At 34.6% G+C, this 18,110-nt stretch overlaps 2 protein-coding genes across 2 annotated transcripts in view; one reads left to right on the forward strand and one right to left on the reverse strand.

The window, feature by feature from the left end:
• The window catches only part of LOC110454356 (UDP-GalNAc:beta-1,3-N-acetylgalactosaminyltransferase 2-like), a 298,859-nt gene that overhangs the window by 130,528 nt on the left and 150,221 nt on the right, over positions 1-18,110 (reverse strand). The window lies entirely within an intron of this gene.
• Positions 9,719-18,110, forward strand: part of LOC110454357 (melatonin receptor type 1A-like) — a 32,082-nt gene continuing 23,690 nt past the window's right edge. The window contains exon 1 of the mRNA XM_021503825.1: positions 9,719-10,530. The gene's annotated coding sequence lies outside the window, so the exon portion shown is untranslated. The remainder of the gene's footprint in view (positions 10,531-18,110) is intronic.

Raw genomic sequence — 18,110 nt, forward strand, 5'->3', positions numbered from 1 at the left:
CTCCCCCATTGTTACAAACTATTGCTATGGCCTTATGGAGCTCCATCATTGTTACAAACTATCGCTATGGCCTTATGGAGCTCCCCCATTGTTACAAACTATTGCTATGGCCTTATGGAGCTCCATCATTGTAACAAACTATCGCCATGGCCTTATGGAGCTCCCCCATTGTTACAAACTAATGCTATGGCCTTATGGAGCTCCCCCATTGTTACAAACTATCGCTATGGCCTGATCTTGGAAGCTGCTCTGTCAAATACAGCTATATTTAGAAGCTTTCCATGTTGCTTGACATAAAATTTGGGTGCATTCGATTTAGACTTGCCTATTTCTACTCGTGTCAATCCATGTGTGGAGAACCAGTAATTCAGGGCCATTTATATACATGGCATTTCTGCCATAAAGACATTGGAAATAGGGACCAATTTTTTTTTTTGCAGGAATCATTCAAGGGCACATCTAAAAATAACCACTGAGATGGTCAAACTTGTTCTATCATACAGCTACATGTTTGAAGTAATTAATGCTGAATGAGGTTGTAGGTATAGTTACCAATATTCTGCACCATACAAACATACTGACATCCCTATTTAAACAACAAACAAGCATGAGGATACATTTTAACACCCACTAAGTGTAAGGAGGAGAATGGGTAAACATATTTTCTCTGATCGATTGCCTGTAAGTGTAAGATTGCTATTTGGCAAAATGTCTCGAATTTTATTGAAAGCTGAACTTACTGTTTCAGCACATAGTGACTTAAAGTGAGTTGTTTTCAGTAGGTTAGAGTCGAGACACTGGTCATTTCCATCTTTTCTTGACAAAGGAAACAGACGCTTACGAAAGCTCGCAAAATTAGTTTTCAATTACTGTGTGTTCAAAACAATTTTAGATTTAATTATTAAACATGAGGATATATTAGGATGGTGCACACAACATATATCTTCATTCAGACAGAAGGTCAGATAGCTCCGACACCTCTGTGGTAATTCAGAGTAGGACCCAATGCCTGTGGCCATGCATGCAGTAGTCTGAAGGTCAACAGATCTAGAGAAGACATCTGTGTTGGCCAATTGTAGAGGCTGCAGGATCAGTGTTAAATACTGATACTAGAAATAGAAATCATGGCCATGTCAATTTAAATTCAAGAGATATATAAACACGGAATCGCATCTTACTATATATGTCTACATCCCACATACAGATTGAGTTATTGTATTGTAAACAGTGGGTAGACTGTGCTTAGAGTTTTACTTTGGTCCTTATATGTGTATTGTGTTGGATTATAGGAGTGGTGAAACATATAATTATCTTCTGAGTATGTCAGACTTACATGTGACATTCACTCTACATTGTATGTTGCCTTATAGACCTTATAGGTAAGACCTTATCCAGGTCTACCAACCAAATGGGATTCTCCTAGTAGAAGTCATTACCTCCCCTTTAACGAGCTCTCCACAAACACTGGATTTGAAAGGTAAAATCCCTAGATAATACAAGGGGTGTTGCATTCAAGGCTGTCACAGTTAATAATTTGTACCTTTTTACTATGTTTGACATTTCAATGCAACGTTGTGTCATGTTTTTCCTTCCCTCTTGTTAACATGAGTTGATTACTGTATGTTCCTCATATGTGCAGCTGACATTGCATTAATGCAATCTCTACCCAGAGTTGTCGTTCCTTTTCAATCACACACACCTAGCTCTCTCAACATCTCAGATGTAAAACCAAATTTGGTCTAAAATCGCAATAATTTCATCCTCAATGACTTCAATTTTTCATATTTTCTTATATCACTTTTGAAACGACTTTTAACAAGTACAATGTAGTAAGGCGTGAATATATACTGCACTATTAATGTTAGCATTATGTTCAGCATAGTAATATAAATGTGGTTATTTAGCTTTGAAAATGAATAGAATAGCCGGCGTCATATAATTTGTTCATGACATCGCCAGTTGTATCAAATATATGTTGTAACTTAGAATTGAATCCTTCACTATGTAACTTTCGCCTAGTGACTCAACTTAAAAACTATCACATTCTTGGCAAAACACGCAAAACAATCTATATTTTCCAACTTCTTTGGCCTGTTTTCTACGGAGGCTGACATTTTGTACAATGGATCACATGATTTTTCGGTCATGTGGTTCGGGACTACTTTTTGACGTTGGCAGAGATTAAAGGGAGTGCAAGGACCGTAACTCTGCGTGGAGATTGGCATTAATGCTGGTCATTCCATGGCCAGTTACATTTCAAAATGTTTCTTTTCAATTATTTTTTTTGAAAGAATTTAATGTCACAAATGTCAAAACTTCAGACTTCTGATCCTTCTGAAATACAACTTTACAAACGTTCCAAACGATTGTTCTTACATAGATATCTCCCCTGATTTGACCAATACCATAAAATGCAAATAAGGGAGTAATCACTCTGAATTTTCATAAGTATCTAATAAAAGCTGATGAGATTTCCAGCGAGTTAATATGCAGTCACTGAGACAGTACATCCCTTTGCCATATAAGGCCATGACATTGTTTCAAGACAAATAGCTCTCCCGGTAAACATCTCAAGGCTAGGAGGCAGATTGGCCGTAGAATACGGTGTTAAATAACTCCTTTTGACGCGCAGCTATCCTTGTCCGTGGACATAAACGTGTAGAAGTATTCCAGGCTTTAGTCCAGCCTGGTAATAGTTTGGAACACCAATCACACATCTTATTTACTTAAGCTCCCGTTAACAAGCTTTAGGTAAATATCAATTAGCACACGGCATCAGATTATTTTTCTCCGATAATCATATATGTATAAGCATGCTCATTTACATGGAAATTTTACATTCTTTCCTCAAAAGCTTTGCTCACAGAAACCATAATTTGAAGACATTTTCCAAATTTTGGGACCATAAAATATACATATAGAAATTACACATAGAGCGTCTTTTTAAAAACACCATGCAACATCAGTTGCCTCCCTTTGTTATCTATAACTGAATTGTTTCACTATACTTTTTTTCTTTTCAGATTACCAACTGATATGAATGCTATATCAGACACCGACACCTTTATCCATTCTTTGTAAATTTACGCTCCCTTCAAATGCAATCAATTTTGCTGTCAATTATTTATACTACTTTCTTTTTATAGTATTCTTTATAACCTGGAAGCTTAACTGTGAATCTGTTAAACTTACCAGATCATAAATCTTGGTGAAATCTTTATTTTAGCATCATTAGATTCTGCTGAATTATTTCCATTGAAATGAGGCAATCATGTGTAGTGAATGGCTAGTAGGAAACAGCTCCAGCAGGCGGGGGTATGGAGTTTAGTGTGATGGTAAATAGGACTGACTGCTGTGTCATAATCAGCAAAACCTAAACACATACCTCACAAACTAATTACAATGAAACATAACTGTTACACATTAAAATGTAACATTAGTGACGCCTGACATATAACGACATATGGTAACACCCAACACCAAACACTATGGTGTCTTTGTCTTCAACCCTGGTTTTCATTGACAATGACTTGTTCTTTTGGAATCTAAGGTACTTTTGAGTTAAAAATCATTGCATAAAAAATCAACCAAAAGCATTTAAAACACCATGTATTTGATGACAAACACCTGTAATCAGTCTATACCTGGGAAAGTACATGTTCTGTATATCATTTTAGAATGCCTTCATCCCACAGTGTACTTGTTTTGTATTCAGGCAGTGAGTTTTAAATATTTGAAAATATCACTGATTTATTTACTGCAACTTAATACTGATGAGTGCTCTATATAGCTACATGATATATAACCTATATTTGACGAGGCGATGCAATATCAGTCAACTGATACATGTATATCTGTTATTCAAATTGTGCAGTTTTAGATCCACCATTTCCTCCTTTAAGTGTCGTGTTTAGATCTCTTTTAACTGTGACAGATTTAAATCATTATTGTCCTTCACCTGTTGGCATTGTTGGTGGTAATATTAGAATCAGGTCCTTGTTTTTATCCTGTTTTGATAGCAGTCTTTGAATTTTAAGCCATCACCAACCCATCATTGTATGGGATCATGCTGCTCTCCCATGATACAGTATACAGAGGGATGACTTCCGAGCCACGTACAGCTTCACAATGTTAGCTGACGTTACAACACTTGAGATAATTGTCTAGTAACATGCAAAACTTGCATATATCCTAACAAACACTCAGGGAGCTGCTCACTAATTGGCAATGGGGGAAAATACACATTATTTTCAAATGAGTATCATCATCTTTTACCAATTTCTGACAAACCATTCCAAGGTCAGCTATAATAGTCTCCTGAATATTTCATCCTTTCTCATGAAATCACTAATTACCAAAGTCATTTTAATCATCAAAAAGGATTTTTTGGGGTTTTTTGCTTTTTTTACATCAGTTTCTGATAGTTGACGGTAGCAAAGCTATATCCTCTAATGAGTACATTGTGTACCTTAACAAGGTAACTGTGAAGCAGTACACATTATACCCATCATGTACCAAGTGACCAATTGTTTGCAGAGTGGGAAGACAGGAATAATATTGAGAGATTGTTGATCTTAAAAGTCTTTCAACTACCAGCAGGTGAATTAGTGTAATACAACATCATGTAACACATTTAGCATATATATTGCATAAGTGGAAGCAAGAGGAATAACTCTATTAATTACGGTTGGCAAATGGTAGTTATAATGAAAGTCTGAGATGTTATGGCCATTAATCATGTTATAAAAATTGAAGGTAATTAGTGAGTTATCAAACAAGATAGATATAGCAGACACTGTGATCCAGAGACGGGCAATCGGGTAAAAGGTCCACTAGGCCTGTATCACTCACCTGTTATTCAATGCTCTGTTGGGCAACATTACACATCAGTGACTTTAAAAGTACATCAAGGTCAAATTATTTCAACAAAATAACAGCAAGCAAGCTAGCATTACAAGCTATATATACCATTAATCTACATTACAAGCTATATATACCATTAATCTACATTACAAGCTATATATACCATTAGTCTACATTGCCTGTATCTCGTTAGAAGTATTTGCCTTATTTTAATACATAACATTCAAAGAAAGTTATGCTCCAGACAAACCATTATTAACGCCCAGCCTGAGGCCCACCCAGATAATACCATAATGTGTCTCGTCATAGACAGGCCTATCAAAATGGTTGACAATTTCATTAAATTTTTGCAGAAATTCTTTGATATATTAGAATAATGACAACAAAATGTATCTACACGATAAATTTATTTCCTGATTCTTTACAATAAAATATAAATAGATTGTATAAGTGTTTTCTGTACCGTACACAGACAACATGATGTATTCTGCCTCAGACACTGAAGAATGATAAATATTCAAATACTGTCATACTTAGAAATTGAAAAAATAAAAATTGTCAACCATTCAACAGTTCCTGTTCTAAAATTCATAACACATTATCTACCTTCAGTGATTACAGAAGAGCAGACTTAAACTGAACAGTAAAATCTCAGAAATATTTGTCAGCATGTATCAACAACACAATAGCTGTTTTCGGAGAAAAAAACCTGTGATTGATTGTAAATCATGGGTTTGGAAAAAATTGAGCTAACAAGTATATATATACAAACTACATGACAGGAAATGATCTCCTGTATTGTATGTATTCCTGAACCCTAAAGCACAGCAAGACTTAATCATCAATCACAGATCATGTGTTAAAAGTTTAACAAAGGAGGCAGGCTAGCTGCTTTGTGGGCCATTTCTCGTATGTACAACTAGAATTGTGGGCACCAGAATGCTGCACAACTATAGCTGAATGGAAACATGCGTACAGAATTTGAAAAAGATCAGTCCTGTAATTTTTGAAAAGTAACAAAAACATTATTTGACATTAAAATCCAAAAATGGACACCTCTTATACTGTATCATTCTTCATATCTACAAACGAAAGCAATGTTGCACCACAAGGACTCCACAGTGAAACCTGTGTCGAAAATTTGAGAAAGATTTCTCCTGCACTTTTGATGAAATGAAGAATAAATAAAGGGATGAAACATGGATGAAAAAATATTTGAAAATCAGGAAACAAAATTTGGATTAAAACTTCAGGATTTGTGCACCAAGGTTTGGCTAAACTTTTTGTAAAAGGGGAATAACTCCCATAAAAATAACAAGATCAAAAACAAACAAAAATGCACTGGTGCACAACCTCAAAGTGTGCTGACTACATTAGTGGCGTTTCATGAAATATGAACAATAACTGAAGATGGAATTTCTAGGTGAAGTGTTGTCTGAACCTTCAGTTAGACGGACAGACTGATGACACAGAGAAGGAATTTATAAGTGAAGTGTTGTCAGAACCTTCAGTTAGATGGAGAGACATGACACAGAGAAGGAATTTCTAGGTAAAGTGTTGTCTGAACCTTCAGTTAGACAGAGAGACATAACACAGAGAAGGAATTCTAGGTGAAGTGTTGTCTGAACCTTAAGTTAGACATATAGACATGACATAGAGAAGGAATTTCTAGGTGAAGTGTTGTCTGAAGCTTCAGTTAAACAGAGAGACATGACACAGAGAAGGAATTTCTAGGTGAAGTGTTGTCTGAACCTTCAGTTAGACAGAGAGACATGACCTAGAGAAGGAATTTCTAGGTGAAGTGTTGTCTGAACCTTCAGTTAGACAGAGAGACACGACACAGACAAGGAAATTCTAGGTAAAGTGTTGTCTGAACCTTCAGTTAGACAGAGAAACACGACACAGACAAGGAATTTCTAGGTGAAGTGTTGTCTAAACCTTCAGTTAGACAGAGAGGCACGACACAGACAAGGAATTTCTAGGTGAGGTGTTGTCTAAACCTTCAGTTAGACAGAGAGGCACGACACAGACAAGGAATTTCTAGGTGAGGTGTTGTCTAAACCTTCAGTTAGACAGAGAGGCACGACACAGACAAGGAATTTCTAGGTGAAGTGTTGTCCGAACCTTCAGTTAGACAGAGAGAAATGACACAGAGAAGGAATTTCTAGGTGAAGTGTTGTCTAAACCTTCAGTTCGACAGAGAGACATGACACAGAGAAGGAATTTCTAGGTGAAGTGTTGTCTGAACCTTCAATTAGACGGAGAGACTGATGACACAGAGAAGGAACTTCTAGGTGAAGTGTTGTCTGAATCTTCAGTAAGATGGAGAGACTGCATGATGACACAGAGAAGGAATTTCTAGGTGATCAGTGTTGTCTGAACCTTCAGTTAGCAGAGAGACATGACACAGAGAAGGAATTTCTAGGTAAAGTACATGTTGTCTGAACTTAGCTAGATGGAGAGACATATAACACAGAGAAGGAATTTCTAGGTGAAGTGTTGTCTGAACCATTAGCTAGATGGAGAGACATGACAAAGAAAAGGAATTTCTAGGTGAAGTGTTGTCTGAACCTTCAGTTAGACAGAGAGACATGACAGAGAGAAGGAATTTCTAGGTGAAGTGTTGTCTGAACCTTTAGTTAGACAGAGAGACATGACACAGGGGAGGAATTTCTAGGTGAAGTATTGTCTGAAGCTTCAGCTAAACAGAGAGACATGACACAGAGAGGGAATTTCTAGGTGAAGTGTTGTCTGAACCTTCAGTTAGGCAGAGAGACATGACACAGAGAAGGAATTTCTAGGTAAAGTGTTGTCTGAACATTCAGTTAGACAGAGAGACATGACACAGAGAAGTAAAGTGTTGTCTGAACCTTCAGTTAGACAGAGAGGCTGATGACACAAAGAATAAATATCGAGGTGAAGTGTTGTCTGAACCTTCAGTTAGACAGAGAGACATTACACAGAGAAGGAATTTCTAGGTGAAGTGTTGTCTAAACCTTCAGTTAGACAGAGAGACATGACACAGAGAAGTAAAGTGTTGTCTGAACCTTCAGTTAGACAGAGAGGCTGATGACACAAAGAATAAATATCGAGGTGAAGTGTTGTCTGAACCTTCAGTTAGACAGAGAGGCTGATGACACAAAGAATAAATATCGAGGTGAAGTGTTGTCTGAACCTTCAGTTAGACAGAGAGACATTACACAGAGAAGGAATTTCTAGGTGAAGTGTTGTGAACCTTCAGTTAGGCAGAGAGACATGACACAGAGAAGGAATTTCTAGGTAAAGTGTTGTCTGAACCTTCAGTTAGACAGAGAGGCTGATGACACAAAGAATAAATATCGAGGTGAAGTGTTGTCTGAACCTTCAGTTAGACAGAGAGGCTGATGACACAAAGAATAAATATCGAGGTGAAGTGTTGTCTGAACCTTCAGTTAGACAGAGAGACATGACACAGAGAAGGAATTTCTAGGTGAAGTGTTGTCTGAACCTTTAGTTAGACAGAGAGACATGACACAGAGGAGGAATTTCTAGGTGAAGTATTGTCTGAAGCTTCAGCTAAACAGAGAGACATGACACAGAGAGGGAATTTCTAGGTGAAGTGTTGTCTGAACCTTCAGTTAGACAGAGAGACTGATGACACAAAGAATAAATATCGAGGTGAAGTGTTGTCTGAACCTTCAGTTAGACAGAGAGACATGACAAAGAAAGACAGGGAACCTTAGACCTGTAGACCCAACTTTTTATGTTCTGGGTACTTTAATTATTCAACTCAATAATTATGAACGATGGAGCCAAGAGGCCTGCATAGCTCACCTGCTTTGTAATAATATAACCCATATCTTCAATGTGATACATGTTTGTGCATTTCAAAAGAGCAAGTAATAATATAAACAGGCTGAGATCAGACAGAAAGTAGAAATGGAAGTTGAGGCTTATATATAAGGCCTGACATATCCTACATCGGCCATCCCTATATTGTACTCTAAATATACTTTTATGACTCAACTCATGCCTTGTGTATATCTAACTCCTATTACAAGGATGCTTTAAACCAAATTAGATTAAAATACATTAATTCTCCTGGTCTAAAGATCTGTTATACAATATTTAGGTTCAGATCCTGTTACTTGTACTAATTAAAGGAGTAGTATTTTAAAGACTTTCTGACCTACCAGTATTTAACCTACAGGACCCTGTCACAAGTGGAAACAAACCCTTCAGTTATATGAAATTTAGTCCCCATGAAGCAGATTCTTTACACCAAATAAGTTTATAATTCCTTCATCACTACTGAAGGAATAGGGTTTTCAAGATTTTCCCTATTTCCTATATTTGGCCCTACTCATTTATCCCCCATGGGGAAACCGAAGTGCCCCATTTGTTTGTAGTTTGGGCAACATCTTTCGTTTAAACAAAAGTAAGTCCATTGAATGGCCCTATTGGGATCATTTCTACCAAATTTGGTTAAAATCTCTTCCTTCATACCAAAGAGGTACAATTTTAAGCATTTAACCACAGAATTTCCCTAAAAGCTTTGTCCTTAGATCCGCTTATAAAATGTGTTCCTTTCAATTTACATGTATAATGCATAACGGCCAAGAGTAAGAATCAAATCCTTCAATTCTTCATGCTCTATTGAAATCCTAGTAGTAATCAAAATGAACTATGATAAATATATCTATGTTCCTGACCGATGACATTTTAATAGCTTAGTTCAGTAGATATCTGTTTATACCTAGAAAGCTCATAATTTGTCTGTATAGGATTTGCTGGTGTTAAACGTTTCACAATGGAGCGAAATCGTTTGTGTTGCTCTTCCATCGCTGTGACAAACGATGCGTAAAGAACAGCAAAAGCAGCCAGATTCCTCGGAGTTGTACCACAGGACTGTACACCGCACATGCTGCTGTTCAACCAATGGTTGCTAGGGAAGCAGACTGATCACCAATGACAGTAGAGTATGGAGTCACATCCAATACTGTCTTTATAGATCTACTAACACTTAGACATGCAGCCAGCTGTAGGTATGACCACAGTGCTGTACTGGAATACCAATAACTGCGAGTAGTGCCTGTGAGAGCTTGGAAGTGGGCAACACTGGTAGCAAACACTGCCTGGATTAAAGGGCCGGTGAGGTGAGTGGAGCTCACACAAGACACGCAGCCGCCAGTGGTCGCCATTGGTTTTACTTCTCAGGGCATCCGAGACTGGAGCAGGATATTACAGAACTTATAGTCCCTTTGGTGACAGGAATAATTACAACCTCCACGCTATTTAATATAAACTCTTACCTATTCCTTTAAAAAAAAAAATTGTCATCAAGTTTCTTCATAAGATCAAACAAACTGAAAAACATATGACAAAATTGAATTATTATTTTATTCAATTTTTCTAAACCATGAAACAATCTTATCATATTTGAAAGTGATAAATAATCCAGATTCTATAATCAGATAAAGGGTTCGACAGCGTGTCCACTACCTTTTAGAGACATCTTGTGTCACACGAGAAGCAGACCTAAGTTTATGAAACAGAACCTGTGCCACAACAAGCATGTCAACAAAGGATTAAAACGTTGTTTTGAATGTTATTTCTCATAAACTGCGGAATTGATCCGCAACTGAAGGACTAGGATAATCTGGGGACAAAATTGTTCTCCACACAAACGTAAGTAAACTCACACAGCTGTAGATACGAGAGATCTAGGCTCTTGATAACATTGTTTATATAGAATACATACATGTATAATATATGTCAGGATTTATTGATTTCTTAGTCATGTTACCATCATCACCAGAAATTAATTTCTAAATAACAATGTTCAATTATGCAATAACTCTGGGCTTATTTAACAACATTATGATTTCTGTATGCCAATGAAACTGTATATCTTGCAGCTGCTTCAAATAGACCTAAAAATCACAATCATATTATATATATGAATCAGATAGGGTTTATCTAAGATAAAACAAACTGAGCTAAAATCATCAAATTTTTCTCAGTGATTACTTTTTACTTTTATCAAACTGTGCAGAGAAAAACATTTAGCAATTCTAGCTTACCTAATATTTATAAAGGTATAACAATACCAATTCTAACCTAAGAAGTATTTGTATACTAATTTATGACAACAGTAAAAAGACGTATCATTTACTGTAAAAATTTCAGGATTCCGATATCACAACTATTTCAAATTATATGAAAGTAAGAATTCAAACTTACAAAACATTTTACCATTATATGTGATAAAATTTCAAAAATTCATAATATGACTTGTAAAACAATAGTAATTGTATGACAATTTTAACTGTATGGCAATATTCACTGTATGACAATGATCTGTAAAACAATATTCACTGTATGACAGTATGATCAGTAAAACAATATTCATTGTATGACAATATCATCAGTAAAACAATATTCACTGTATGACAATATGATCTGTAAAACAATATTTACTGTATGCCAATATGACTTGTAACACAATAGTAATTGTATGACAATTTTAACTGTATGACAATATTCACTGTATGACAATGATCTGTAAAACAATATTCACTGTATGACAATATGATCAGTAAAACAATATTCATTGTATGACAATATCATCAGTAAAACAATATTCACTGTATGACAATATGATCTGTAAAACAATATTCACTGTATGACAATATCATCAGTAAAACAACATTCACTGTTGATTATAACTCCTCATTGAAAGTCTTATTGTTTCATTGTCAGCAAGTGTAAGTAATTGTTATGTATCATATCGTACAACAATTGTCTTTCTCTTTTGTTACACTTGATCTAATTGATGTAACAAATTGAAAACAAAATAGATAATGAAGTTAAAAAGCTTTTTTTTTCAAAAAAATAATTTTTATACATTCTTCATTTAAGCACTGTGGAAACTCCTTTTTTGCTACTGTAAAAATATCTTTAAGCGGGATTTGCCTTTGTCATGTACATGTTAGCTTCCATTGCTCTTAAATCATTATCTAGTTCATAATTATTATTGACTCATTATATATAGCTCATAATTACTATTGACTTGTTATCTAGTTCGTAATTATTATTGACTCATTATCTAGTTCATAATTGCTATTGACTCATTATCTAGTTCATAATTGCTATTGACTCATTATCTAGTTCATAATTACTATTGACTCATTATCTAGTTCATAATGACTAATGGCTCATTATCTAATTCATAATTACTATTGACTCATTATCTAGTTCATAATTACTATTGACTCATTATCTAGTTCATAATTACTATTGACTCATTATCTAGTTCATAATTACTATTGACTCATTATCTAGTTCATAATTACTATTGACTCATTATCTAGTTCATAATTACTATTGACTCATTATCTAGTTCATAATTACTATTGACTCATTATCTAGTTCATAATTACTATTGACTCATTATCTAGTTCATAATTACTATTGACTCATTATCTAGTTCATAATTACTATTGACTCATTATCTAGTTCATAATTACTATTGACTCATTATCTAGTTCATAATTACTATTGACTCATTATCTAGTTCATAATTACTATTGACTCATTATCTAGTTCATAATTACTATTGACTCATTATCTAGTTCATAATTACTATTGACTCATTATCTAGTTCATAATTACTATTGACTCATTATCTAGTTCATAATTACTATTGACTCATTATCTAGTTCATAATTACTATTGACTCATTATCTAGTTCATAATTACTATTGACTCATTATCTAGTTCATAATTACTATTGACTCATTATCTAGTTCATAATTACTATTGACTCATTATCTAGTTCATAATTACTATTGACTCATTATCTAGTTCATAATTACTATTGACTCATTATCTAGTTCATAATTACTATTGACTCATTATCTAGTTCATAATTACTATTGACTCATTATCTAGTTCATAATTACTATTGACTCATTATCTAGTTCATAATTACTATTGACTCATTATCTAGTTCATAATTACTATTGACTCATTATCTAGTTCATAATTACTATTGACTCATTATCTAGTTCATAATTACTATTGACTCATTATCTAGTTCATAATTACTATTGACTCATTATCTAGTTCATAATTACTATTGACTCATTATCTAGTTCATAATTACTATTGACTCATTATCTAGTTCATAATTACTATTGACTCATTATCTAGTTCATAATTACTATTGACTCATTATCTAGTTCATAATTACTATTGACTCATTATCTAGTTCATAATTACTATTGACTCATTATCTAGTTCATAATTACTATTGACTCATTATCTAGTTCATAATTACTATTGACTCATTATCTAGTTCATAATTACTATTGACTCATTATCTAGTTCATAATTATTATTGACTCCTTATCTAGTTCATAATTACTATTGACTTGTTATCTAGTTCATAATAACTTTACTAGTGACTCATTATCTAGTTCATAATTACTATCGACTCATTATCTAGTTCATAATTACTATTGACTCGTTAAATAGTTCATAATTACTATTGACTCATTATCTAGTTCATATAATTACTATAGACTTGTTATCTAGTTCATAATTACTATTGACTTGTTATCTAGTTCATAATTACTATTGACTCATTATCTAGTTCATAATTACTATTGACTCATTATCTAGTTCATAATTACTATTGACTCATTATCTAGTTCATAATTACTGTTGAATCATTATATCCATGTAGCTCATGATTGCAATTTACAGTTATAGAGCTTATAATTGCTACTAGCTGACTCGTTAAATAGTTCATAATTGCTATTCACTTACTGGTTATAAAATCCATAATTGCTGATTACTTAATGATATATATTTTATCAACTGTTATAGCAATAGGAAACATAGTCAGTTGATTCTGCTTAAAAGAGAAGAGAAAGGACAGGATGTAGTTAGTGATATTGGGCGATTATTAGGTTGCTTACAGTACGTCAAAGAAGATGTACATCACTCTAGATAGCATATTTATTTGTGAGGTTTCCTTAAGTAAATGGCAACTGTCAGAATCCTTGGCAAACAATGGTAGCAGGAAGAAACCCGAGAAAAACATTGTTTATCTCTATCAGCCCCTTTTCTACCCATGACAATTATTTTTCACTAATCTACAAATTGTACGGTAAACCTGAATGTCACTTTGTATCTCACATTTGTCTTCCCCAAAAAATCTTTATGTACAGTAACACCAAAAATAATCCAGCAACCCCATGATGACAAATTGAATGAGATTTGTTCTGTCATGAAACCTCTTGTGGCAGTATAATTGTATAAGTGTTCCACGACCAATACCGATCTTCATGGTTACTCCGCTAAAACTTGGTAATTGTGAGCTGATTGAGTTACCTCGAGCAGGGTCTGGTACGATAAAGGCAGAATAGTGACAGTCCTTCGGCAGGAAGCCTTAAACAGTAACTACACAGGTCCACTTCCTTAATGTCTTACTGTTCTTTTAGACAATTTAGTCACTCAGAAAAATAGGTTTACCACATATTACTGGAGATATACTAACTTTCAGCACAAAATAACCATGGTCATTTTTTTAGGGTTTTTTCTCTTCTGAACTTCCATATGGGCACTGTATCAAGCTCATCACTTTCCAATTGGATACGGTGAAGTGGGAATAAAACTTATCACCTTCTTATGGAAGAAAATGAAGTAATATAGTGATAAAACAGCAATGACTTATTGAAGAAGTTCATTACATCTTTATTTTCTGTAAAATTATAACCCATCAACTTTTGTATGTTTCAATTAGCAGAAAGACTTTTAATTATTATCACTATTGTCTAAACAGGAATTTTGTACACTGTGTCAATGCAATGTTAGCATCAATTCAACATCATGTCAGCACAAGGTCAACATTAACCTTACTTTATGTCAGCACGAGGTCACCATTAACCTTACTTCATGTCAGCACGAGGTCACCATTAACCTTACTTCATGTCAGCACAAGGTCACCATTAACCTAACATCATGTCAACACAAGGTCACCCTTAACCTAACATCATGGCAACACCAGGTTACCATTAACCTTACTTTATGTCAGCACGAGGTCACTATTAACCTTACTTAATGTCAATACAAGGTCATGATTAACTTTAATTAATGTCAACACCAGGTCATGATTAACTTTACTTCATGTCAACACAAGGTCTCTATTAACCTTACTTAATGTCAATACAAGGTCATGGTTATCTTTACTTCATGTCAACACAAGGTCATGGTTAACTTTACTTCATGTCAACACAAGGTCACTATTAACTTTACTTAATGTCAACACAAGGTCATGATTAACTTTACTTCATGTCACCACAAGGTCACTATTAACCTTACTTAATGTCAACACAAGGTTATGATTAACTTTACTTAATGTCAACACCAGGTCATGATTAACTTTACTTCATGTCAACACAAGGTCACTATTAACCTTACTTAATGTCAACACAAGGTCATAGTTAACTTAACTTCATGTCAACACAAGGTCACTATTAACTTTACTTAATGTCAACACAAGGTCATGATTAAATTTACTTCATTTCAACACAAGGTCACTATTAACCTTACTTAATGTCAACACAAGGTCATGGTTAACTTTACTTCATTTCAACACAAGATCACTATTAACCTTACTTAATGTCAACACAAGGTCATGGTTACCTTTACTTCATTTCAACACAAGATCAGGGTTAACTTTACTTCATGTCAACACAAGGTCAGGGTTAACTTTACTTCATGTCAACACAAGGTCATGGTTAACTTTACTTCATGTCAACACCAGGTCACTATTAACCTTACTTTATGTCAACACAAGGTCACTATTAACTTTACTTAATGTCAACACAAGGTCAGGGTTAACTTTACTTCATGTCAACACAAGGTCATGGTTAACTTTACTTCATGTCAACACAAGGTCACTATTAACTTTACTTAATGTCAACACAAGGTCATGATTAACTTTACTTCATGTCAAAACATGGTCATGATTAACTTTACTTCATGTCAACACAAGGTCACTATTAATTTTACTTCATGTCAACACAAGGACATGGTTATCTTTACTACATGTCAGCACAAAGTCATGATCAACTTATACTTCATATGTACACAAAGATGGAATTTATATGATTTTTTTATATGTATAGGATCATCGTTAACTTTACCAGTCTACACAAGTTCGATGATAACTATCCTAATTGGTTCCGGCTCCTTTTGTAAATCTTTGAGACATTTTGTTCATTGTCACATCAACAGGAATGCAGGGACGATACTCCCTCAGACTGATATTATAATGCTGTTCATTGTCTGTCACGCCTTTGGAGCAGGCAGTGACAGTGCTAACCCAGACAGATATAAGGATCCTATAAAATGTCTCAACATACCATGTCATCATACAGAGTCTATACAGACAGACTTGAAACTAGGCATTACCTCTACAAATCATTGTCGCATAACGAGCTTATAGAATTATATTTTTTACCAGACATTCCCAAAGGAATATTAATAAAAGCATCATAGCTATTGCATTTCAAAGGGGAGCTGCATTTCATAAAAGACACCTTCACTTACTACAGTGACATGAAGCAGAACTTTACAATGGTTTAGGTTAAGTGTAGCCCGATTCTCCTCTGGCCTAGCTGACACCAGATTGGTGCACTACTATATGAAAAAGGAAAATTCTCAGACACCATTTGGAAGCACTTAGTTTTGAGGTACTGGCAACTTAAATCTGCGAAGACACAACACATACCTCACACATATCTATAGATGGGTTATTTATTTTTCCAAAACCATCCTTATTATCACAAACCCCTGCTACATTCCATGGTTTTCAATCATTCAAAATTTCCCAGCGCTTGGTGATAATAAGGTTTGGAATAAAATTAATAAACCATTTATCAATATAAGTTGCATTCATATCAGTTTGGCTTAGATATGATATTTCTTTTATTCAAGCCATACCATTCAGAAATTAACATTGTCACAAAACTTCTATCTATTTATAGCTGTGACCTTGACCTTTTATCTAGTATCCTCAAACTAAATAGCAATCTTCTCTTCCCAAGTGCCACCAGTCATCCAAATTTGGTTTAGATCTTATGCAGTTTTTAAGATACAGCATCTGGAAACCTGAACACTTTCCTAAAATGTCAGTCTATCTATAGCCACTGTGAGCTTGACCTTTGACCTAGTGAACCCAAAATCAACAGGCAAAATGTTCTCTCTCCCCTGAGGACATGATGAGTTACCAAAAATTGACTTGCACAGAATAATTGATCTAAAATTAACATCCTGAACATACATTTATAGCTAATGTGACCTTGACCTTCGGCTTAGTAACAATAATAAACTCAATAAAGATCTTCCTCTTCCCAAGGGGAATACTTAATCCAAGTCCAAGTTTGGTTTAGATCTGATATATCATTCAAGAGGTAGCATCCAAAAATGAAAGTTTTCTAGTTGGTTGACGGGTTTATCGCCTACATAAATCCACCCGTGCGGGTTTCGTCTCACTGACGGAGGTCGGTGTTCTGTCGGCGTTAAAAGTGTGACATTGACTGTAGATCTAGAGACATTTCCGAATTGTGGGAGAAGGTGATAGGGGTAAATTTTCAAAAAACTTCAGTCTATTTATAGCCACTGTAACCTTCACTTTTGACTGAATGACCCCAACATGGATAGGATTCTTCCCCTCTACACTTGGGACATCATTCAACTAAATTTTGAAACACGAATGGACATACCAACAAACGTATGTTCCTGAAAAAAATTGAGCATAAAAATCTCATAATACAAAAAAGTAAAAAAGGTGTAGCTCTATATGGTATTCAAATGTCAAATCCAGACAATCTACTGTGATGACTCAAGACAATAAAAATACGACAGCAGATTTTCAAATGAAGCAGAAATCTCCATATAATAAGCTCTTATAAACAATTCCAATTTATAACTTTCATCTATGGGATGAAAAATATATTTATTAGCAACAATAAGCTGTTCACTGACCGAAAACAAATTCTGATTAATATTTGTTTGTTTTATGGAAGATGGGTTGTATTGTAATATAGCACACATTTTATTACCCTTATAAACACCACATAAAACTCGCGGGAAAATTTACGACTAATACTTGTGTGCTATGAAATGGAAAGAAATCATTTACTAAGCAACAGAACCTTTGAATGGGCGGCTGAACATTGGGGATCGAAGACTAT

The sequence above is a fragment of the Mizuhopecten yessoensis genome, unplaced genomic scaffold (assembly GCF_002113885.1).
Source record: "Mizuhopecten yessoensis strain PY_sf001 unplaced genomic scaffold, ASM211388v2 scaffold7781, whole genome shotgun sequence".
In the NCBI taxonomy this organism is placed as follows: domain Eukaryota; kingdom Metazoa; phylum Mollusca; class Bivalvia; order Pectinida; family Pectinidae; genus Mizuhopecten; species Mizuhopecten yessoensis.